The sequence below is a fragment of the Pleurodeles waltl genome, chromosome 6 (genome assembly GCF_031143425.1).
Source record: "Pleurodeles waltl isolate 20211129_DDA chromosome 6, aPleWal1.hap1.20221129, whole genome shotgun sequence".
NCBI classification, from domain to species: domain Eukaryota; kingdom Metazoa; phylum Chordata; class Amphibia; order Caudata; family Salamandridae; genus Pleurodeles; species Pleurodeles waltl.
Window position 1 is genome coordinate 824,152,870 of NC_090445.1, and position 16,713 is coordinate 824,169,582.

The 16,713-nt window shown below is 46.8% G+C and overlaps 1 protein-coding gene across 1 annotated transcript in view; it reads right to left on the reverse strand.

The window, feature by feature from the left end:
- PDCD11 (programmed cell death 11) overlaps positions 1–16,713 on the reverse strand; it is a 345,954-nt gene that overhangs the window by 264,325 nt on the left and 64,916 nt on the right. The gene's annotated exons all lie outside the window — the stretch shown is intronic.

Consider the following 16,713-nt stretch of genomic DNA (forward strand, 5'->3'; position numbering starts at 1 on the left):
AGGACTCAGCTGGAGCCCAGACCCAGGCAAATAGCATAGTCACCATGCGGAGCCCTTATGACATCATAGGCTCTAGAGGGCTTGAATGACGCCAAAGCAGTTGAAGACTTAACCTGGCCTGGTATGCTGTAAGTGGGGGTTTCTCCTGGTGGAATAAAAAGGACAACTGATCAAAGTGTAGTGTCCCATTAAATTACTACATTTTTTTGCCGATGACTTGGTCAGGCATTGGTCAGCTGTTGGGAGAACACCAAGAAAGAAGAACCCTGAAAAAAATGTGCATCTGCTGTGTCATGGTAGGCTACGCTGTCTTATCTCCATGGATTAAGTAGTATGAGGAACAGCCTCTCGCCTCAGGTGGGAGCTGTGAACAACATATTTAGTAAGTGAGTGGCACAAAGTTTAGGCCAGGAGAAGCTATTTGCGATAGCTAGCATGTAATAAATCTTACAGAGCATTCTGCCTCTTACACTGATCATAATCGGCATTTCATCTCCTTTCCGTTCTGCTAGTTTCAATTGTTTTGATTTTGAATCAGTCGAGTGTTTACATCAAATGGTCAAGTGGTTTCAGGTGTTCACATGCAAGCTAGAGGACGAAGTGTGACATTTCAGTTGTCAATTCAAGTCCCTGCTAATTTTTGTTTTCGAATTAAAATACCACAGCTTTATATTATTTCCACATACTACAGCAAACATAACGTCAGTGTTAAATACATTTTAGCAGGACATTGATATACCTATATCACTACAGTGTAAACACCTACGAGACTAATATAAACAAATCTATAGTTACTCCACCACCATTTTAATGTTGCCTGGAGATCTCCCCCCCATTGAATTGGGAGGATTAGATAGATCCTTTTGAAACTTATTTGCCAGCTTTGGATGGTTCTGATATCCGTACAGTGTGGAAGAAAGCACTTTTATTAGTTTCTTTAGGCAAGGAGGGTCAACATGTCTTTAAATATCTCCCGCAGGTTTATTATCACCAAGGGAATGAATTGGAGGATGTTTACAAAGAAGCAAAATTGGGACTCCAAATCAGATTTGCAAAGACTACAAATATTGTATGGAGACGATACAAGTTTTACACTCAACCCCAAAGACAAACAGAATCCGTTGATGATTTTGTGGCCAGGTTACGTGAACTATCACCCAAATGCCAATTTGGCCAAATGAGTGAGGAGTTGATTCGTGATCAATTAATCGTTCAATGCAGCAGCAAGTAAATGCAACAACAATTATGGGCGGCCAGCAACCCATTTTTGATCAATGCTGTTACCATAACGAAGGTAGTGGAGGAGTCTTGGAGATGCATAAGGGAATTGCACAGAAATAATGCAAATAACAATCCAACTGCTGAAGTGGCAGAAGTGGACGACAAAAATGCTTCTGTCAATGTAGTGAGGAAGAAACTACTTGCAACCAATCTCAATGCAAATAAATGTAGTGGTGTGAAAACAGCAGGCACAATGTATAACCCTATCAAAGGTCCTTCACGCATGTGCTATAGATATGGAAGCACATCATATGGGAGATTCAAAAACCTGTTTTGCAGTAGGCAAGGACTGTCGCAAGTGTGGGAAAAGAGGACACTTTGCACGGATGTGTTGTGCCACTGTAAAACAAAATTGCTTTGTTTGAGTATGAGGACTCAGAACACAAAGTAATGGTTGTGGACAATGAACCTTAGGAAGAATACAAAGATTGGAAAAGGAACACATGTCCCAAAGCCGACTTTGATATCAATGACAGAATGGCATCCTTAAGGATCCTTATACACCATTATACCAAAACAACTGTATGACATGGTGTGGCCAAAGGAATCTGTCAGGACTCCTTAGTGCGCAGGCGCAATTGCCCATATATTGAAGCCACCATCTCGATGAAACCATGCACACTGTGTGGTAAAAGTCATCTGCCCAGACATTTGGGCCTTTGGTGGTTTCATTGCTTTGGTGAACATTTGCCACCTTGAACATTAGAGCAAGATATCTGCACTCTCATCGTTTGCAAATACACGTTGTAATGGGCATGGAAACGGGAAAGTCAAGAAAGACAATTTCCCAGCTTCCTCTGCAGAAAACTACTTTGGGTGTGGTCAGGATATAAATACCTGCCACACCCGGTTAACCGACGCTTCCTATTCTGAGCGTCTTTGGAGAGCGGGTCCCTTTCGCGTCTCTGCCTGAGGTTTCTCCAGCCTGTCTTTATTTGCGAGTGGCCGGCTCAACGTGCTGAGAACTTTCCTTTAGGGCATTCTTGCCATCTCAGTGAACTCAGAGTTCGGAGTTTATTTTAGATTAAGAAAATGTTCTGAACGAGTCGCTTTGCAACATTGTTTCTGTTGGCAGTTAACCATTCTTTCCTTGTGGCATTTGCCTTCTGAAGTTGAATACACAATTGCTTGTGTATATTCCGCTAATTCTGTGCAATTCAAAGTAATCATGTTCTCGGCCACATTCTCTGCGAAAGTCGGCTACACAATTGCTTATGTTTATTCCGTTTAAGCTAAGGTGTAATTTTCCTACATTTTGAAACCGCTGATTTAAGGTTATACGATTATTTGAGTTTCTGTGATATTTCTTGGCTGAAGAAAGTGACATTGTGTTAGGTTTACATTTTCTTGTCAAAATCGGAGTAAGTTTAATTCATCAGAAAGATCAATACTATAATTTCAATTCACCTGAGTGGCATTAAAGAATCCTAATGTCAATGTATGACTAATAATTATACAGGCAATATATTTGCAGCACATTTTGACATATTGCGTTTTTGGATTTCTGGAGTAAAAGTCATACAGAATTTTATTTCTTTGGACAGAAATAGAGAGTAGTGAAAGCTTTGAGAGACATTGAATTGTTGTTGGATATCATTTACTGCATGTGCTGTATTAACCTTTTCCTTTCCAGATCTCCCTCCTGGCTGTACCTTCCAGACTACCCCTTCCCCCGGCCGGGCCCCTCTAAAGTTCAGCGCCATAACGGCATCTGACATTGGTGTTGCCTGGAAGTGGGACCCTTATTAGCATCGTGCAGATCCCGAGAACTTGGACCTCCTGACAGAATCATTGCAAACCACTAGTGTGGTTCTGAAAGGATATCAAGGGTCGAACATTGGTGTGGTTGGATATATGACAGCGATCATCAAGTTCAAGGGAAGAATGACCAAAGGGAAAGTATACATGGCTGAGGAAAGACCTCCCATTTTGGGTTGGACAAATCAGCAGGATTTGCATATAGTAGTCAACCCTAGAGCAGTCAATCAAGTGATGGTGGTAGAGAATGAAGGCCTGGACAAAATCCTGAAACAACATGAAGGAGTATTTGAGAATAGGTTGGGAGTTGCTAAGCAGTACATGCACAAGTTAAGCTCAAGAAGAATGCCTTGCCAGTGAAGCATGTGGCAATGAAAGTACCAACTGCAGTAAGGAACATGGTGAAAGAACTTTTAGAACAAATGCTCAAGGAGAATATTATAGAACCTGTGGAGCCTCCTATGTAGCTTTCACCGGTTGTTATAACGAAAAAAAAAAAAAATCACATGGTTCCTTGAGAATCTGTGTAGACTTACGCAGCCTTAATGAAAATGTGGTGATAGACTTGTTTCCCCTACCAAATATAAGTGAACTTATTTTAACGTTGCAAGGAGGAAAAATACATTCCTCAGATCCAATAGGGGAAAGTAATCACCAAATACAACTTCATCCCAATTCCAGACATCTCAAAGCATTCTGAACATTGGAGGGCACTTTTCAATTCAAAAGACTCCCATTTGGATTGTGTTCAGCGGCAAGTGTCTCCCAAAGGCTGATCACAAACTTATTCTCTGATGTGTCTAATGTTGTGTTTTTCCAAGACGGCATTTTAGTGTTTGGGAAAAACATTGAAAAACATAAGACAGTATTTTGTGAGGTGTTATCATGGATTAGTGATGCAGGGAAAAATGGAAATTCTTGTTGCAAGAGGGGGAGTATCTTGGATACTTGATAACGAGAGAAGGAGTGAAACCTAAGATTGATCTTGTTGTGGATGCAGAGGCACCAAATGACAAAGACAAACTGAGATCATTTATGGGTCTGGTACAGTACTACTCAATGTTTGTCCATGACTTCGCTTACAAGATTGAAATGTTGAGAATTCTCTTGAGAAAAAGTTTTATGGAAGAAGAAACAGCAAGATGCATTCACACAAATCAAAAATTATATTGCTAATGCAAGAGTTCTGGTGCCTTTTCAAACAGGTTTTAATCACAGTGAATACCAGTGCAGTTGGTACTGGGGCAGTAATGTCACAAGTACACAGACAAGGAGAGAAGACTGTGGCTTTTGACTCGCACTCTTTGTCAGGAGGTGAAAGAAACTAATCAGTCATAGAGCGGAAGGCACTGGCAGCAGCATGGGCAACAGCATATTTTTGTACCCTTTATTTGGGAAATCCCAATAGTGTTGATAACAGATCACAAACCATTACTCAAAGTGCTGGGGCCCGGTGGTACAAAGAACTGGTCTGATAGGTTATCTAGGTTGTTAGTGAAGTTACAGGATTTTGAGTGTAAGTTGGAATATGTTCCAGGATAGAAAAACAAGATGGTGGACTGCTTGTCGAGACTTCCAAGCAGAGCTGCAGAAGCAGATTTCTACACAGAGGATGCAGTGGCTAAAGTAATGGATGCCACTGAGGGGTTTGAGGGATGCATCTCCATGTCTGAGTGCATGACGGCAATGGAAAATGATAATATATTGAAAGCAATGGTGGAACTGATCAAAGGAGAAGTAAGGAGGGAAAACTCTTTGCCTGAGGCACTCAGGCCTTACCACAATGTTGTGGAGGAGTTCTCTTTACATGGACGGGGTGCTATTATGAGAGGTACTGGATTTGTGCCACCCCTTTCTGTGAGTCTGAAGCTAATACACTTAGCTCATGAGGGCCATATGGGTCAGACTTGCAGTGTGAAGAGGTTGAGGGAAATGTTTTGGTGGCCACTTATGGATTGTCAGGTAAAGATGTGGGTGCAGGAGTGCCGCTTATGTAAAGAATCAAAAAAAGATGTTGAGTGGGTCTAGGGGTCTCTGTTCAAGAACACCCAGTGACAGAAATAAAGGACGTACGGGAAAAGATTTCTTTGGATTTTATTTGTCCATTTGTTTTCTTACCGGATCAAGAAACGTTTGCTGTAGTCATAGAGGATGTCAAATCTAGATGGGTCGAAATAGCTTTTCTGAGGTCCATCAACACACAAACTACCATAGTTGTTTTAAGTGAGGTATTCAGAAGGGAAGGGAACCCTTCAATATTACTTACTGGCAATGGTACACAGCTCACCTCCTTGGAAATTAAGTAATTTTTGGACGACTTGGGTGTTAAACATGTTGGACGTCCTTGTATAATCCCCATAGTAATGGTTTGGTGAAAAGAGTTAACAGGTTGGTCAAGGGCATGATGGAAATGGCATAGAGTGCTAGATTACCCATTCAAGGGGCCATCAAAGACATGCTGTGGTCTCATCAGACCACAGTGAATGCTAGCACTTGGAAAACACCCTTTGAAATGATAAGGGAGAGACAACCTGTTCTAAACTGGTTCCCTACTGGATGCGGGAAGTTGATGGAAGCAAAGGGACTATGAGCATGTCACAAAGCAAACCCTGCAGGCTCATTAGTAAAGGTGACTTGGTAAAGGTTAAACCTAGAGGGGTAAGTAGTGGTTTGTCCCACTTTCGAGGTCCGTTTAAAGTGTTGGATGTGGGAAGTAATTAGGTCAGGTTGGAGAATGGTCAAACTTGGAATTTGAGAAGAGTAGCATTGTATCAGAGAGGTGGTACATTAAAATCATCTCAGAGAGAGAAACATGGATGCAGTGGATGGCTGCTCATGAATGATTGTGGATTTACAAGTAATGAGGTTCAAAGTGAACCTGTTGTTGGAGGTGCAGGCATTGGTGACGGAAGAGTGTCTGTTGCCAGGACAACAAGGTCACGGAGACTGCCTGGTTATTTGGGGGATTATTTCTGTGGATGAGCATTGATGTCTGATGATTTTGCATATTGGTTCAGGGGGCGTTCATCTAACATGTTGTTATTTTGTGTTTTTTTTTGGGGGGGAAGGCAAGGTCGGTTTATATTACATACATACATATATGTTAGTTGGTGTGTGTTGTGTAAGTGGTGGTGTAGATGTCTAGTTTGCCTCTGTTGTGTTAGTTTTTATATCATGTTTGGGTGGAAGTGCGAGTTTGTTTCTTATGAGGAATTGGGGATATAGATACACATTTTTGTGTAATGTTGCATATGAAGAGATCTGGATATGTTATATTCTGTATTGCTGTAATATGTTCCTATGACTCAGCTGCAGCCCAGACCCAGGCAAATAAAATGTTCACCAGGCAGAGCCCTTAGGACATCAGGGGTTCTGGAGGGCTTGAATGATGCCAACACAGTTGAAGACTGAGCCTGGCCTGGTATGATGTAAGTGGGGGTTTTGTCCTGGCAGAATAAAAGGACAACTGACCAAAGTGTAATCTCCCGTGAAATTACTACACAAACCTAATAGTTGGTGCCACAATCCTGCACTAACTCCAGCTCTTGCTCCTCGCTCTGCACAAGCAGCTTGTGGAAGCTCGGGGGACTTTCAGTCATCACCACCGTAGTTAACGTTCATAAAAGAGTTGTCCATCGCCATGTTAGTGTCAGAAAATGTAAAAACAGTAGTACCATGTCACTGTAGGTTAGCTTAACGGATGATCAGCTGGCATTTCCACCATTGGTTACCTTCTGTGGCCCACGTTTAGCATCCATGAAAAGTGTGGAGATAATCTGTTAGTTCTCGTCCATGCCTGGCAATGAAAGGAGAATGTTTTGCAAACATCTGAGTTTCTTATAGAGGTTAATTTTTCCAAGAACTAATGTGTCTAAAGGTGCCAGTACAGCATGGTCTCTCGGCGAGTAACTATTGGGAGTTTGGCAAGCAGTGGCAGATGTGTTGAAGCAGAAGACTGGCGATGCCATGTGTAAGAGGAAAGCCATGGTGGGACGCCAGGGGACAATACAAATTCTGAGAGGCGGGGCTTTAAAGAAAGTGATACCAGTGGCTGGTGTCAGGTGTCTCTGCCCCTGTCCGCTGATTGATCGCAGCCAGGGCAGAGGTATAGAACGAGGCCAGGGAGGGGTCTCTGCTCTGGCACGGGGGTGTTGAGGAGTGTTGCCAGGCAGCTTATGGTAAACTGCACAATGGAAGGAAAGTGGGGATGGCACAAAAAGAGAGCGGTGAAAAGGCAGTCCGGCAGCATCGGGTGAGAGTAGAGAAGGCGGCTGTCCTCAGAGAACGACAGACCAAAAACAAATCCTTTCCCCACCTCAGCTCCCCCACCATCTCTCAAACCCAGTGCTCTCCGCCCGCCGGAGTACATCAGCAAACTCCACCACCGGCCCCAGGATCACTGCTGCCACCATGTGCGAGCCCATGAGCAAGCACATCGGGTATGTAGCATGTGGCCGTTCTGGCATTGCCATGTCTGGCATGAGCTGTCCGCTGAGCAAATATGCGCAGTCTGTTGAAATGTGGAGTGAGTTAGGCTTACACACTAGACGAAGGCTGGGTATAATTAATGGTTCTTATGATTCTTTTATTCTACCTACAATAATCATTGCTCATCTGTACACCAATGTAAGAAATTAGTTCCCACTCCCCAGTTTTCGAATGCTCCCTTCCAATGTATAGGTTCCTTAAAAAAAACAAATTAAGGATTTTGCAGAATTCAGTTTCCTCAATGCAACGATGTTCATGTAAAGTGCTTCAGCGACATGCCCTAACAACATACAGCCATGAAACACGAAGCAAAATAAAAAAAATGAAGTACCTTCAAGTGTGGTGCCAGAGAGGCAGGACATTGACTAGTGTTCAATGAAAAAGTTACCGTAAGGAGTACTTGGTCCACAGACAACCCGATGGCCAGAATGGCAAACAATGGCAAAGAAGACAACAAGAAGTAAGGCAGGACGATGCAGGAGGACGTGCAGACGGCGTGCTGGCCAATCAGAAGCATGTAAATCAGAGCGACGTTGGAATAAGCCAATAGTAAGTTCAGGGAAGTAAGTTTAAGATTTTTTTTTCTTAACAATAGATTTTGCAAGCAACGCGCAGGCGAAACCTAAAAGGCACTATGATACAACCAACGCTGCCCGCATCAAGGTGTTATTTTATTGCTGGCAGGAGGTAGGGAAAGTAGGACGTGAAGGAACACTGAGGGAAGTGAAGGCAACATGGAGGGTAGGTATGAGGGGGGGAAGCGCTATGAAACTGCCATTGGTGTCCATGCCATAGAGTTTTGTTTTGTTGTGTGTGTGTATGGGGGGCGGGGGGGGGGGGGAAAGATGAACGGTAACAGCAGCAGGGAGTAGAGTCGATTTAGGAGGGGGATAACACAGTCCACAGAAGTAGGAAGGGGAGGGGAAAGTTGCTATAAAGTAGCCAGAGGACAATGGGAGGTGGGGGAAGCAACACAGACAACGGGTAGGAGGGTGACTTTGCAAGGCAACACAGACAATGGGGGGGTGGGTTTTGCAAAGTAACCCTGACAAAGGGAGGCAGGGTGGGGGCACGGCATCACAGACAATGGGAGGGAGGGATAGAGTGCAGGGGTAAGGCTACAAGGACAACAAGAGGGGAGGGAGGGAGGGCAGGGGCAAGGCAATAAGAATAACAGGAGGGAGGGATGGTGGGGGCAAGGAAACAGAAACAGGAGAGAGAGAGGCTTAGACTCCAACAACTACATTTTAATTGGTGACCCCAACTTCCAAGCCAACAACCACAATGACATCACACTACCATCCTCCTCAACAGCATGAACAACATCAGACTCATCCATGACCCCATGCACACGCAGGCCACATGCTAGACAATTTCTTCATCTCCAGTAACTGCATCAGGTACAGTACACACCACAGAACTCACCTGCACTGAGCACTCCATCATCCATTTTAACATCACCAGCCCAACCGGCCCTCGTCTGTTCAATGCACTCTACAGCATCTGGAGCGAAGTCTCAAGGGATCCATCAACATCAATGCCCTCAACACCACCCTCCCCATCTCCTCCAAAAACCTGGACCAGAACAGCAGAAAATTCAGAATTTGGATCATTTAGTTTGAGTTCTCTCTCTGAACACACTGCCTATCGCATATGTTATCTTATATATATTTGTTTAAGTAAAATAAGCCTGGTTCCACACCACGGGCTCGCAGCAGGTTTCTTTCCCTAGCTGGGGCACGTTACTCATTATAATCATGTGGTAAAAATAACTAACCGACCTCGGCTGTTGTATTTTGGGGAGGGAAAGGCTGATATCTATACCTTTGAACCAGACAATCCTTTGAAGGGTCTCAAGAATGTGGGAAGTCAGACAGCTGTAGAAGGGAGTCGAGGACAAAGCAGGGAATGGAACTGGTGTGTGGAAACTGATTCCCTCCTTAAAATTCTTGTATGACGTATATCATTATTTACTTACTTTATGTATCCTTTGATGTATAAGTATAAATATCACTGTTAACTGCTCCATGCTAGCACACTTTACTTCGGGCCAGGGATGCCAGTTGTAAATCTGTCCTAGTTGCTGCAGCAAAAATAAATAGACCTTTGGTCATTGATTTTTCACTCCGGCTCTCCGTGTCAAAACTCCTTTGTAAATGCATTTGTAAGTATCATTAAAACGTGCTTTACAGCTTTCAACTTCTACCACAGACAGTGGAGAGAATCAGAGAAAAAAGCCTTAGCCTCAATCACCGAATCAAGCTCCAATAGCCGCAAAGAATACTTAAATATTGTCAAAGAATTCTCCAACCCCTCAGCTGCAACAAACAACATTAGCCCCTCACAGGAACTGTGCAATAACCTTGCACACTTCTTCCAGGGCAAGATCGATGACTTCTACAGAAACCTCAATCCCCAGGCCAAGGCCACCGACGTCTTCAAGCAACACAACGACCCCACTATATCCACAGAAATCGACTAACCGAATGGAGCCTGCTCGTCCCACAGGACACCACCTTCATCATTAACTTTTTTCACTCAGGGGCCAAAACCGACCTATGCCGTCACCACATCTTCAACATGGACGAAGCCAGATTAAGCCACATACTCACCACCTTGTTAAATACCTCAATTGCCACTGCCACCTTCCTCAAGGACTGGAAACATGCTTAAGTCAACACTCTACTAAAGAACCATCAGCAGACCCCAGCAAACAGAACACCATCACTACTGACCGATCTCAGTGCTCCCCTTCCACGACAAAATATTAGAAAAAGCCATCAACCAACAACTCTACTCACATCTGGAACGGAACCTCCTACTCGAATCCTCCCAATCCCGATTCTGGAGCAACAACAGCACCAAGAAAGCCCTCATTTTGACTAGAAACAACGTCTGAGCCTTACTCACCTGTGGAGAGAATGCAGCTCTGATCCTCCTAGACCTCGTGGCAGCCTTTGATACAGTCTCCCACCACACCCTCATCACAAGTCTGCACAACATAGGCATCCAAGAAGCTCATCTCAGATAGATCATTGCTCTCCTCACAAAAAGAATGCAAAAAGTGTGCCTTCCCCCCCTTCACCTCCTAATCCAAGGAAGTCTGTTGAGTACCCCAAGGATTCTCGCTCAGTCCCACCCCCTTCAAAACTTATATGACACCTGAGGCTAGCATTGTCAAAATCCACTGACTCAACATCATATCCTATGCCGACGATGCACAACTCATCTTCTCCATTTCCGAAGACACTACCAACACCAAGACTAACTTTGTCGCCAACTGGATGAAGGACAACTTCCTGAAGCTCAACACTAACAAGACAGAGATTCTGATCTCCAGAAACAAACGCTCACCATGGGATGCATCCTGGTGGCCCTCAGAACTTGGACCTAGACCTACCCCCACTGACATGGGCATCATGCTGGGCAACAAGCTAACCATGCTGACTTAGGTCAACTCCATTTCTGCCTTCTTCTTCATTACCTGCATGTTTCATAAGAGATTCAAACAGGTAACCCAAAGTTTATGGCACACCATCACCAAGGCCCTCATTTCCAGCCAAATGGACAACAGCAATGCTCTCTATGCAGGGATCACAGCTTACCTCCCCATATGACTAAAGACCATACAGAACGCCGCAGCCAGACTCATCCTGGATCTCCCTAGACGAACCCACATCACCCCTTCCTCAGATAACTCCACTGACTCCCTGTGCAGAAAAGATGCCAGGTCAAGCTCCTGACCCACACAACAAGGCCCTACACAACTGTGGACCGGCCTACTTGAACTGCAGCCTGAACTTCCATCAGTCCACCAGTCGCCATAGCGGATGCAGAGGTCGCTCCTTCTCCTACCTAGTAGCAAAGACATGGAAAGAGTAACCCTTTCATCCTGGGTCTCCACATCTCTTCAAACGTCTTCTGAAAGTCCCTGAAGACCTGGCTATGCAGCTAATCAACTGGACCCTGCCAACGCCTCAAGTGACAAGAAGCACTCTACAAATCTAGTGATTGACTGATGGATGATTGGGCAAGGCATCACGGATAACACTGCAAGGCATCACGGATAACGGCAGTGTAAGGACATGCCTCCTTGGTATGGTTACCCCCTGACTTTTTGCCTTTGCTGATGCTAAGTTTTGATTTGAAAGTGTGCCGAGGCCTGCTAACCAGGCCCCAACACCAGTGTTTCCCTAACCTGTACTTTTGTTTCCACAATTCGCAAACCCTGGCATCCAGGTAAGTCCCTTGTAACTGGTACCCCTGGTACCAAGGGCCCTGATGCCAGGGAAGGTCTCTAAGGGCTGCAGCATATCTTATGCCACCCTGGGGACCCCTCACTCAGCACAGACACACTGCTTGCCAGCTTGTGTGTGCTGGTGAGGACAAAACGAGTAAGTCGACATGGCACTCCCCTCAGGGTGCCATGCCAACCTCACACTGCCTATGCAGTATAGATAAGTCACCCCTCTAGCAGGCCTTACAGCCCTAAGGCAGGGTGCACTATACCATAGGTGAGGGCACCAGTGCATGAGCACTGTGCCCCTACAGTGTCTAAGCAAAACCTTAGCCATTGTAAGTGCAGGGTAGCCATAAGAGTATATGGTCTGGGAGTCTGTCACGCACGAACTCCACAGCACCATAATGGCTACACTGAAAACTGGGAAGTTTGGTATCAAACTTCTCAGCACAATAAATGCACACTGATGCCAGTGTACATTTTATTGTAACATACACCCCAGAGGGCACCTTAGAGGTGCCCCCTGAAACCTTAACCGACTACCTGTGTAGGCTGACTGGTTTTAGCAGCCTGCCACACTCCAGACATGTTGCTGGCCACATGGGGAGAGTGCCTTTGTCACTCTGTGGCTAGTAACAAAGCCTGTACGGGGTGGAGATGCTTATCACCTCCCCCCTGCAGGAACTGTAACACCTGGCAGTGATCCTCAAAGGCTCTCCCCCTTTGTTACAGCACCCCAGGGCATTCCAGCTAGTGGAGTTGCCCGCCCCCTCCGGCCACGGCCCCACTTTTGGCGGCAAGGACGGAGGAGATATGGAGAAAAACAAGGAGGAGTCACTGGCCAGTCAGGACAGCCCCTAAGGTGTCCTGAGCTGAGGTGACTCGGACTTTTAGAAATCCTCCATCTTGCAGATGGAGGATTCCCCCAATAGGGATAGGAATGTGACCCCCTCCCCTTGGGAGGAGGCACAAAGAGGGTGTACCCACCCTCAGGGCTAGAAGCCATTGGCAACTAACCCCCCAGACCTAAACACACCCTTAAATTTTGTATTTAATGCGCCACAGAACCTAGGAACTCAGATTCCTGCAACCTAAGAAGAAGAGGACTGCTAAGCTGAAAAACCCTGCAGAGAAGACGGAGACACCAACTGCTTTGGCCCCAGCTCTACCGGCCTGTCTCCCCACTTCTAAAGACACTGCTCCAGCGTCGCTTTCCCCAGGGACCAGCGACCTCTGAATCCTCAGAGGACTGCCCTGCTCTAGAAGGACCAAGAACTCCAGAGGACAGTGGCTCTGTTCACCCAAGACTGCAACTTTAAAACATCTTGCATTTCCCGCCGGAAGCGTGAGACTTGACACTCTGCACCCGACACCCCCGGCTCGACTTGTGGAGAACAATCACTTCAGGGAGGACTCCCCGGCGACTGCGAGACCGTGAGTAGCCAGAGTTGCCCCCCCCGATCCCCCACAGCGACGCCTGCAGAGGGAATCCCGAGGCTCCCCCTGACCGCGACTGTCTGCTCCTCAGATCCCAACGCCTGGTAAAGACTCTGCACCCACAGCCCCCAGGATCTGAAGGATCCGAACTCCAGTGCAGGAGTGACCCCCAGGAGGCCCTCTCCCTTGCCCAGGTGGTGGCTACCCCGAAGAGCCCCCCCCCCCCCCCCCCCTTGCCTGCTTTGCTGAAGAGACCCCTTGGTCTCCCATTGCTTTCTATTACAAACCTGACGCTTGTTTGCACACTGCACCCGGCCGCCCCCGTGCCGCTGAGGGTGTACTTTACAAACTCTTACTCCCCCCAGGAACTGTTGACAATTGCACTGTGTCTAGTTTTAAAATAGCTATATGTCATTTATGTGAAAACTGTATATGCTATTTTGCTAATTCAAAGTTCCTAAAGTACCTACCTGCAATACCTTTCATTTGAAGTATTACATGTAAATCTTGAACCTGTGGTTCTTAAAATAAACTAAGAAAATATATTTTTCTATACAAAAACCTATTGGCCTGGAATGGTCTTGGAGTGTGTGTTCCTCATTTATTGCTTGTGTGTGTGTACAACAAATGCTTAACACTACTCCTTTGATGAGCCTACTGCTCGACCACACTACCACAAAATAGAGCATTAGTATTATCTCTGTTTGCCACTATCTTACCTTTAAGGGGAACCCTTGGACTCTGTGCATACTATTCCTTACTTTGAAATAGTGCATACAGAGCCAACTTCCTACAGGCAGGAACACAGAGAGGGGATGTAACCGGGCGTCCCCGGCAGCCGCGGCTCGTCATGACGCATCGGAGCAGGCCGATGCGTCATGTCCGCGTCTCCCCGTTGCCGGGGCGACGCGATCCGACCGAGGCAGGGGGAAGGCCGTTGCCCGGGAAACCGGATGGGTTTCCCGGCGCGGCATAAACAAAAGGGAGGACGGCACCGGAAGAGGAGGAGAGGAGCAGGAGAGGAGAGCCGAGGAGGAGAGACAGGAGACGGAGGAGGAGAGGAGAGCCGAGGAGAAGGAGCAGGAAAGGAGAGCCCAGGAGAAGGAGCAGGAGAGGAGAGCCCAGGAGAAGGAGCAGGAGAGGAGAGCCCAGGAGACGGAGCAGGAGAGGAGAGCCCAGGAGACGGAGCAGGAGAGGAGAGCCCAGGAGAAGGAGCAGGAGAGGAGAGCCCAGGAGAGGAGACCGGAGGCGCAGGAGAGGAGAGCCCAGGAGAGGAGACCGGAGGAGCAGGAGAGGAGAGCCCAGGAGAGGGAGACTAAACAAAAGACGGCAGGAGAAGAGACCGCAGCAGAGGAACGCCACAACGCCAGCCACGACCCAGGAGGGTCGTGGCTCACCAAGGTACGGTCCTTGTGGACCAAAACAAAGGCCATTTCAGACTAAGGGGGGGGGGGGGGGAATATAGAAGTGGAAAGGGAGGGAACCGAAAGGGGCACGATAACGAGCACATATGGGCACCCCACAAAATCTATAATTAGAGAGTGAGAGCACTTATTCCCCCCCCCCCCCCCCCCCAACTCCTCACAGACACCCCTCCTTATCGTTCCTACCCATACCCAGACAAGACTACAGAGAAAGAGTGAAATAATCCTTTTTGGTAAAACCCCATACTTACCCGGGTGTTGTTTTCCTTTGTTTTCCGGTACCCGGGAATCCACCTGAGGGGATCCGCCAGACGTCTCCCGGGAAAAGAAACATTGAAACTAAATCAACACTACAGGAACTGAACCGCAACACCGAAAACCCTAAGGAAACCCCACCCACTTGATTACATACTTCTAGTTTTTGTCTTTATTCCACCTTAATCTTAGAATAAATTCCACCATAAACTAAAACGCACATCTCGTCGTCATTTGTATATTGTTCGATCTGTCACAGTGGTGTCAGAAGTGGGATCAGACTCTAGATCCTCCTCGACAATCGAACAGTATACACAATGAGTGACACCCCCTCGCTGGAGGACATGATAAAACAGTTGGCCGAAGGCCAACAACACCTACAACTGGTGTGGGAGGCCCACCAGAGGGAGGCTAAGGAGGACCGTGAAGCCTTACAGTCGGCTTTGAAAAGTCAGGCAACCATACTGGCCAATAATCAACTGGTCCACGAGACGGCCATGAAGAAGCTAACGGAGACAATTGCTACCACTAAGGTACACCCCAATGTCCCAAGTTCCGTCCTGCAAAAATATCAAGAAGGGGATGATCCCGACTCCTTTTTCACTAATTTTGAAAGGGTGGCCTCAACCGCACAATGGCCGGAAGATAGATGGGGCCAGTATGTCGCCCCTCTGCTTACAGGAATCCTACAAACCGCATACCAAGCAGCGAATCCCGGGGGAACAACCCCATATTCCGAAATAAAGACCAGTATATTAGAGCGGGTGGGGCATGACACGGAATATTATAGAATCAAATTCAGGAAAATCAAGTGGGGACCGAACGAGGATCCCCGAACCTTCTACTATCGGGTAAACGATTTGGCTTTAAAATGGTTGGGTCCGTCAGGGAATAGCCGGGAAGACGTAATCCAAACCATTGTCCTCGAACAATATTTAGATGCCTTGCCTACGGCCACAAAACACTGGATCCGTCAACATCCCAAGGTGAATACGGAGATGGCAATTGACTTAGCATGTGCATACCATCGTTCGGTGGATGTACGAAATATGCCAGCCCGCCCCATCATAAAACCGGGGCTCCCCAACCCAAAAAGCACTCCCAGAGTCCTTCCCGAAGAACCCGTACCTCGCAGAACCTACGAGCATCCACCAGTACCGGGTCCCCAGTGTTATAACTGTGGGGAATGGGGACACATTGCCCGTATGTGTCCCAGGAAACAAGACACTAGTGAACCCATGGAGGTTGGAGTTACCCGACGACGGGTGCTGTGTACAGGCCAGGGCAACCCCAAATTTAAACAGTCCTTAAATGTCAATGGTCGAATGGTTTGCGCCCTTATAGATTCCGGATGCAGTCAATCCGTGATAAGGAAGGATCTCCTAGCCCTAGCAGACCAGGAAGTCGAACATTGGGTAACTATTTGCTGCATTCATGGGGATAAGGAGAGATACCCCTTACAGGCCCTGACAGTAGAGTGGAGGAACTACAGGGACAGCCTTTCTATGGGTATAATCTCAGATCTGATAGAGGAATGTATTATTGGGACGGATTACGAACATTTTCAGGAGATCCTGGATCACGTTCGACAACCAACCCTGACCCAGGACTGGTGGAAGGGTGCCCCTTTTTCGGACAGCGACCTAGAGCCCCCCTCTACCCGTAGGAAACTGTCACGTAGGGAGAAACGTGTTGAAAAAGCAAACCACCGAGAGAAAGAGGCACATAGCACACCCTCAGGTCTGATTGCCGAGACACATGAAGTGCCTGTCGGGTTTCCCCAAAGACAAAGAGAAGATCCTTCTCTCGCTCAAGCTTGGAAGTCGGCCA